This window comes from Hibiscus syriacus, unplaced genomic scaffold (assembly GCF_006381635.1).
Source record: "Hibiscus syriacus cultivar Baekdansim isolate YM2019G1 unplaced genomic scaffold, ASM638163v2 tig00003715_pilon, whole genome shotgun sequence".
NCBI classification, from domain to species: domain Eukaryota; kingdom Viridiplantae; phylum Streptophyta; class Magnoliopsida; order Malvales; family Malvaceae; genus Hibiscus; species Hibiscus syriacus.
In genome coordinates this window covers 1-9574 of record NW_024061980.1, presented here as the reverse complement: position 1 = coordinate 9574, position 9574 = coordinate 1, and the positions used below count along the sequence as shown (strand labels likewise).

The 9574-nt window shown below is 33.5% G+C and overlaps 1 pseudogene; it reads right to left on the bottom strand.

The window, feature by feature from the left end:
* Positions 1-820: 820 nt before the first annotated feature.
* LOC120179770 lies at positions 821-7663 on the bottom strand (annotated as a pseudogene).
* Positions 7664-9574: the final 1911 nt, after the last annotated feature.

Sequence of the window (9574 nt, the reverse complement as noted above, 5' to 3'; positions counted from 1 at the left end):
TAAAATTAATAATAATAATAATTAATAATAATAAAATAAAATAAAAAAATAAATATAAAAGACCCGGACAAAAACGGGTGTCTACACCTATTAGAGAGCTTTTAACCCAATCTGATTCACCCGAAGGGATGTGCATCTCCCACATATTTCTCAACCCAGGAACCCTTCGAGAACTCCCTTCTCTCTGCTCTTTTAACACCGGTTCCTTTCTCCTCCTTTCGTTCGAGACCAGTGCCTCCTTATAGGATCTTCCATCCCTCAAACTGTTCACCGTTGCTCCTCCACCTCTTTTCTTTCTCTCCTCACCCCTGTTTGACTTCTCTGATTCTGTCTGGGATCTATTGGCAGCTGCAATCCTATTCCGATGGCTTTGGTATTTCGCAACCCCTACAGTTACTCTCATTCCGTCTATCCATGCACCGTTAACATTCTCAATCGCGTTCTTTAAACCTTCCTCCTTCTCGAACTGAACAAAGGCAAACGTTTGATTCCTGTACTTTGGTTTGTTGGATACGTTTGGAATATAGACCCGCAGTACATTACCCTGATGTTGAAAAAGTTCCTTAACAGCTCTCCTAGAGACCCTCTTACTCAGGTTATCCACAAACGCCGTCCATTCCTCACCGAAAGACGAATGACTATCCCAATACTCTCTCATTGGACCACTCTCTTTCATGACTTTTTAAAAGGTTTAGAGTCGGAAAATTGGCACAACTTTCCAAATTGCACAAGCAAATCGTGAATGTAACTTCTAAGAATTCACTCTGTTTGCTCTCATGTTCTACGCTATAGAACCTTGGTTCCTTTTTGCAATAATGAATTAATGATAACTTGTACCAATTGTAGAAGTTGAAAGAGGCATCATCCCATGCCATTTTGCATATAAATAACCTATCTTTATGATGGTCTCTTTCACAAAATGATCTCTGCACTGACAACTCAAGAAGTCCTTGAATTTCAGAGATTCTCTGCTCCACCTCTGTAACACAACATTTCTGTTCATTCCATGTAAAATGAAACGATTGCAAGTATCAATATTCATTTCTATCCTTCTAAACAAGCATACAATATTCAAATAATAATCATTCGAGTGACTATAAAATAGACAGACATACATGACGCGAAAGGGACATAATAAACAAATCCGCCCAGTCTGCCAGTTCCATAAAATGATATCGCCGCAGTGCTAACAAATGTTCTTGCAAATCAAAACCTTCAAGTATCTTGATGGTTAACTTGCTGACATAGTTATATCTTAAATAATTAAGATAAACCACAATCCAGCATAAAATTTGTCAACAGATAGAAACGTGAATAGGATATAGAATTGATCTACACTTGACAGCTAAGTATTGGACTTCGACACAAAGTAAAGCTCTTTTATATTATTATCTTTCATAGATTTTCCTTTTGGGTGGCGGAGGGGGGATGGAGAAGAAAGAAAAGTTTCCATTTTCCATGATAAAAGATATATCTAAAATCTTATATCACATATATTATAACAACCACTAAAGTATATCACCAATTATTTGCTCTTTGGATATTAAATAGACACCCAACTTTTTCCAAGACAAACCACCACAGGAAGCTATAATCATGTGAAATCAAATAGCAAAGGAAATTGTAAATGCAGGAAACAAGTCATTCTATATGAATGAAATTCAGGTTTGGAACTTATACCAAGCATCAATAAACCAACATAAAGAAAGAATAATTGGAAAATATGGTCATCTTTCCTCTACATCTGGTAGAATATGAGAAAGGATACTGAAGCAAGATTTCCAGCAGTAGGCATTTTGTCAATTACAAAGTCAAGAGGTATCTCAAATGAGGACGATGTATTCAGTTTTATCTCACCATTCATACTGCTATAAGGGGTGCTAGAACTACCAAGCAAACTCTCCCAATAACTTCCACCAGAAACAGTTGTTGAAATGACATCCTAGTTTTCGTTCTTTAACTCCGAAGTTGGAACAGCATGAGAACCTTTTGAATTGTCAATCAAGAGAACATCTCCTCCATAGCCTTGTTTAATCATCCTGATTACCAGTACCATTTGTCACGGAAGTGGTATTCTCAGGAAATTCATGTGTAACCCCAGAAGCTAGCCTTTTGACATAAACCTTACAAGGGTCATCAACTGAAGAAAAATCAAAACAAGGTATGCTGTTTGAGTCACCAGGTTTGTTCATCAGACCTAGAAAACCATTGTTTGCCACCATTGGGTTTTTACTTAAAAGGGGCGTTTGGATGGGAGGGTGTGAGATTCCCATAAGAATAAAATACATTCTCTCGTTTGGTTAGCCCGAGAATCTCATTCTCGGTAATGTAAGATTATCAATAGTAAATTTTTGGGTATATTACCGGGAATATCATTATCTTAATTTCCTTAGGTATTGTTGGATTACCGACGTTTTGGACTAAAATGGCCTTAATTTTTTTTTCAAAAATATCATTATTCTGTCATTAAATAATAAAAATTCTATGAATATTAAATTACAAATTTATCCTTAAACCATTTTATATTTACAAAAAAAAATCTATAATTAAAATTTTATATAAAATTTAGGAGTTAAAATAAAATTTTACACTTTCATTAAACTTTTTTATATTTTCGATTTTGTAAAAAATTATATAAATTTTATGAATTTAATTTTTTTAAAGAAAATATAATTATTTTCCAACTTGTTAAAAAACAAATATATAATAAGACAATTTGATCAAATATACATTCCAATAATCTTACATTTCTGTTAAACCAACCAAACACAAAATATAACATTCCCAGTAATCTTATTCCTTGGTAATCTTACATTCTCACTGGTAATCTTATATTCCGTAAATCAAAAGCACCCAAAAGGTTTCCATTGCAAGTAAGCTCAAACTGTTGAAATTGGAATAACCCCCAAGTAGACTCCTTTTCAAGCTGACCCTCATTTGAGAGGTCCACTGCTGAAGTATTGTTAATAGTAATTGATTCATTAAAATGTCGCACAAATTTATCAAAGAACTGTGTGTTATATTTTCTCGTCTGTTTTCCAGAATCACAGTGACGTAATCTTTTATCATCTCTGTCATCCCCATCAATATAAAAAGCATTAAACTTGCACCATTAACTGGCCAACCATTAGAAGGTAGGATATTTGCAGATTCAGCTTCTGCACACAACCAGTTTGACTCAAGGTGCATAGATAAGTGCTCATATATCCCACCAGGTTCAGAACCTATAAAACTGCCATGGCCACCAGTCTTTCAGACTGTAAACCACTTTCCATATATTCAGACTTTCCATTCTGCAAAGCTTGTTGCATTGGGTTACTGACGGGTACTAACAGAAAAGCTAAGTACAGAGAAATAATTCTGTTTAGGCCAAACTAAATTATTAGTGTGTCCAATCAACTGTTCAGACTCAGTATGTTCTTCAACACTACTCATAGATGAACACTCAAATGGTTCAAAGTTATCGGTTTCATGATAGGATCCATCTTTTGTACTTGAGTCATCAAAATCATTTACGTCAAGAGGCCTGAAAAATCAAAGAAATCAGGAACGATCAAATATTAAAGAAGTATACAAGAGATTGAACATGTTGATAATGAAAAATCAAGTTCTAGTCATGCCCTATTGAGTTTGCAACAAGGAGCAGTATCCCTAGGCCCTAGGTAGAACCAAGGTCATATTTTCTTCTAAATCTTTCAAATGCGCTTGAAACCTGCAACTGGTCCTTACTTTTTTTCCAAACCTTGACCTAAATCAAGTTGACAGTATTGAAAGCTTTTGCAATACCCATAATACCAGGACAAAATAACTTCCAAACCAAGTTTCCCACGTAATGGTCATAGCCATACTCTACAAAATATTTTGAGCCTTGATTATTCTTATTATTTTTAAACCTTATGTTCCAAACTTACAGAAAGATTATGTTACAAACACTCAAATCCTTATACAAGAAAGGAAACCTCTGAATTTGAGCAATTCAATCACCATGGAGATTAAATCTTTTCGATCCAAATAATAAGATTCACAGGCACTAGAGAATAATTTTATGCAAGCAAGATTAATGTTCTCTTAAGTCTTACCTAATCAATCCCATAGAATAGAAAACCTTTTTCCACTTAAATAATTTTAAGCCTAAATGATTTCTTACACCATTGGTCTTATTCAGTATTTAGGAAAAAGTTCCATTGGATGTATGCAAGGACACCCTTCAACTATCTAACACAAAGAGAGAGAGAAAGAGAAAGATTACACATAAGAGAAACTTCCTTCTGTTGTCTAATTAAATCCACTGTGAGTGAATCTTCAGTGCCTCCACTAGTACCAAAGAAATGAGGTTCGGCACAATGCGAAATGACCTGAACAATAAAAAGCATAACAATTGCCCATGTTCAATGAATGTAACCTCCAACATGTCACAACAAGTCACAACTTGAGCTTATCACGATTCACATGGTTTACCCTATCAAATCTATCAATTCCATATATATTTTACCGACACCTAAGTCCAGAATGGAAGTCAGAAGAACAGAAGAAACTTAGGAATCTCTATACTGAATTAGCATAATCTCTTTAAGTTCTTAGCACACAAAGCATCTAAGAGGGGTATTTTTTCAAAGAAAAAAGTTTGCTTGGAGCAATGGAAAGAAAACTAATTTGTTTCCAATATCCCAAGTAATTATTGCCTTATTGGTGCGTAGGATTACTGCCTAAGAAGTTTCTAATTGAGCAACCAAAGTACAATTACTATTTTATTTCCAGTTGGGATAACATATTATGGTCAAGTCAACCTGAAATACAATTATAAAGATAGCATATCTGATGTTATGACGTGATACAACAAGTCATTAATCAGATTTCAGCATTCATACAATAAAAAATGAAACAGAACACTAAATTTTTGTCGATTAATTAAGACCAAAGGTTATACACTCCATAAGAGTTAGAACAATGGCTCAGACAGCAGGTAATGTGATATAGATGGTTACAACTGGAAATAGAAATAATGAACCATGGTAAAAGCAAAAGAGAGACAGAACACGCTAATTGAAGCCAAGCTATAGTCGCATATTTTTCTCATCATATTCCTTGACATAGCACACCACAAAAAAGCAACATATCTACAAGAAAAACTGTGATACCTGTTCATAATTGAATTCCAACCCTGTCAGTAAGTTTTCAAGTTTCTGCTCCATCCTTTCATAGTAACTATTCCGCATGAGAACCAAGGCTTCTATATTTTCTTTGCCAAAAGTGATTGAAGAAGCATAAATGGATTACTGCCAGCAAAACCACTCCAGCAAGGAAGAAAATCTGAATAAGTAGTCTCCCAGGATCAACATATTTATGCAATTCAAGCAATTTCATTAGAACTTGAAGCTGCTGACCAGCCCTGACAAGGGGAACCAAAATATCCTTCAGAAAACATGGAACAGCAGCTCCATTCCGCTCCTGACACAAATAGTCACATTTAAGAGGATCATAATTGACAGAGGAATAAAAAATGCTAAATATTTATTAAACCACTCAATATTTATTACCGTAATACTGCAATGTACTCTACAACAAACTCCTTATAAGGATCATTAATCTCAGCTTTAAATATCCATGACCTTATAAACTCACAATAAGGTTCACGTGACCGAAGAAAGAGAAACTTGAGTAAAGCACCGTGAGCAGGGTCTGCAACCTACAAGAAGAATTGGCTACTGAATGTTAATTAGCAGAACCATGGGAGTTAAAAGTATTTCTCAGTAATAGGATGTTTTGGTTCTTAATAAACTTCCTATGTCATGTTCAAATAAGTTGAAGCAAAGAACTTGCAACGTCTGGTTGTTCTATCATCGAGTACCATATATAGTGGCTTTAGACTAAAGGTCATAGTTGAATAAACTCAGTTTATCCAACAGTGATATGAAGCTTGACCAATATAAGACTAAAAAGAAAAAAAAGAAATTAAAATTTTAAGTAAATTAGACAATACAACGATCAACAAAACTAACCATTTTTTAAGGTCAATTAACTAACCTTAAGCTGTATACACAGTAACTAAGCAGGTAACCTCCCCTGAAGAAGTTATGAAATCCCAAGGTTGCTTTATAACTTAGCTCTTCAAAAGAATATTCTGAGAAGCAAATAGCTAAATTATGCAGGTTGCATATATTCCCAAGGGCTTCAACCTGGGTCCTCAATTCCTTGGTATGCAGGAATACCTCCAATAGCGTAATTTCAGAGTAAAACTACACTTGTGAGACAGCCAGAAGACACACCTGCAGAAGCTTCCTACCCTTTGATGAACGGCTTACATTACTGATGCATATAATGTGTCCAATGCACAAATGTACCCTTCCAAACCTTTCCTATAGCTACAGAGAACACTTGATTAACAAGGCTGTATTTAGGACCCTCTTCCTCTTGTACTTTCTGGCCACCATGATTCTGATTATCTTCTGCTTGATAACTTCCCAGCCCTTTTGTAGTCAAAATGAATTTCCATTGAGATTCAAATTTGTAAAATAATCTACAAACTTACGGAGAAGGAACTAGAACCTGAGCAGCCTATTGATTTGAGAATTTTCCCCAGACCATGAGTGCTCGAAGACCGATACCAAGACTAGGTGTTTTGATGGAAAGTCCTATCTGCAGGATCAGAACAAAAGGCAGCAGAAATTTTTTCAATGCTAAAAAGTGATGATTCTACACCTTGCAGTGCATTCAGTGGCAACCTCACCAAAATTGCCTCCTGTACAAAATGACATCACAATTGTTATAAGGAAATAAAATTGAAGACTGCAGCTTAAAAATAATGTATATGGCTTGATCATATTTTTAAGTAGAATCACCACAAACCGGCATCTATCATCTTCAGGTGTCTAAAAATGGACCTCGTATAAATCAAATTTGCTGATAAACAGCACAGAATGCATTCTAAAGAGGGGAGGAGTAAAACACCATAGCTTTGCACAATCCATAAGCACCTAGGAAGCATTGATCACTGATGTGTAACATGGCTATGCCATGAGACGGGCACGCAACAAAATATTTTAAAAAAAATGACAAATGGGAAATAGAATCTAAAAGCGACCAGTAAATTAGAATCTTAATCCAAACAAGTATTTGATCATTCTTTTTGCTACTGGCCTCTAGCTAGTATTTTTAGATTCCTAATTAGTAAAATTCGAAAAAAGTATATATTGAATTAAAAATGGGAAAATAACTCAAACTTAACATACATTCAAACATATTTTTTCATTGAAAACAATTTGTGAATTTTTTAAGAGTTGTTAATATTTTAATTTAAATTTCTAATCAGATCAGTTAACTAAACACGGTAATTAAAAAAAAGAATTAAAAAACTAAAACCACTATAGTTAAAAGAATTCTATAATGAAAATCAACATCACAATGTCGGGTTGGTAGAATGTTGAAATACACAAGTAAATTGATCTAAAAGTTCGTACATATAAATTATCGAGAGAGAGAATTAGGCTTACGGAGACTGAGAAGAGGAGGAAATGGGAGATTGAGGCTGGAAGAGGAGGAAGAGGGCCGCTTTGAGAAGGAATGGATTCCAGGTTCGAGGAGGGAGCCATGGATCTTCCACTTTCAGCTTCTCAAACAACGATGCGAAATTCGTTTCCACCCCATTTTTTGATTTCTTAACCATCTATTGAGTATCGACGACTCGCCGACTTACTGCTACTCTCCCAGCGGCCAATTCTCTCTACTTTCCCGTTTCTTTTCCTTCTTTCATTTTTTGGTTCTTTTTTTCTTTTCTTTTCTGAATAATGAATTTAATTTGCAGGCCATGCCGCGAAATATATTTTAGGGTAAAACATTTTCAAATTTATAAATATATTATGTTTAATGTAAATTTCTTAAATTATGTCTCCGAAAATATTTTATTGTTTAAAAAATTATTTTGTTGTTGGGTGTCTAATGTATTTAACATCTATTTTTAAGTGTTTGAATGTTACCGCCGTTAAAATCTCGGTTAATAACATGTGTCAGTTGTCATTTCCTGACAATTTTAAGAATTTATTTTAAAAAAATTAAAAAACAAACAAACAACAAACAATAGCTCACGTCTCCCCTCTCTCCCTTCTTCCCCCCTTACATAGTCGTCAGTCAACTATCTGTGATCGTCATCGTCACTGTCATCAACACCTGCATCGACCTCAATCAAACCCATTAACTTTTCGTCGTAATTTGCCATTGTTTGTCATGTATAAGCTTTTAAAGGTTCGTCAGATTTCAAATCGTCGTCGTTCTTCGTAGATTCTGACGTCCATAAGCCACATCGTCACCACCATTCGAACCACCGTGTAATTTTGATCGAAGCTCAACCATTCAACGATGACAATGATGGTCAGAGATAACCATCGACGGTTGATAATGAATTGAAATGAAAGGTTTAAATTTTTTAGGGTTTTTTATAATTTCAGTAAAAAAATTGGAGTTTTTATAAATAAATTAAGTTATTTTTTTGTAAAAATAATATTTTTATTATTTAAAAATAAAAAATATAACACTAGACACCTAAAAAAATACTAAAAATATTAGACACATATTTTTAAAAAATATTAGACACATATTTTTAACGAAAATCTTTAAGCACCCGTCATAACCATTTTTATTTTGAAATCATTTTCTTTGGAAATATTATGACTTCATTTTGAGAAATTATGATTTTTGGTTTAATTTGAAGTTGGAGTCACCATCAACCTTTAGTTAGGTAGGTCAAATACCTAAAAAAAGATATTTTTAACAAATTTTAGAAAAAAACATTTAAAGACGAAATTAATTTGTGTTTAACCAGAAATTCATTTTAAGAATTCGAGTCGATTACGCGTACGGAAGGGTAAGCACCCCTACAGCGCCCAATATTAGTACATCTCGATTATACGTTGTAGAAAATGATAAAATTTTATAAATTTGAACTCGAAATTAAATTAGAATCATTTTTATCTCCATGATGTTTTTTAATGAATGAATCCATTTTTAAAATGTTTGACTCGATGAAAGTTAATTTAATCGATTTTATTTAAAGGAGGTCATCTTGTTATGTGAATTAACAGAAATTGAAATTCAGTTACGTTGGACGTAATTTTATTAACTCATGACACAAGACAACATTGTCTTGTATTCTTGTGGAAAACGAATAATCGAATGAATGATTTATCATGTAAAATAAGAAACGACATATAAAAATAAATTAAATATGAATCGATAAATAAATAATTGAACCATAGATTACATATAGAGTAAGTGAAATACATCTAATCATCATAATAAGCAACACAAAATACGATAATAAAATATATATTCGAATCATCCTCGAAAGGCATCCCAAGTGTTTTAGGGTCTCCATAGATGAGTCGAACAATGAATATTTTGTAAATGCTAAAAAATAAATTTAAATAAACTTTTATTTATTTAAATAAAATACTATATACATATATACTACATAAAGAGGTTACCTTTTTATAAAGTACATATATATAATGCTATATACGCATTTACTAGACATTTTAACATCTACTTAAAATATCATTTAAAGTTTAAAATGAATAGATAT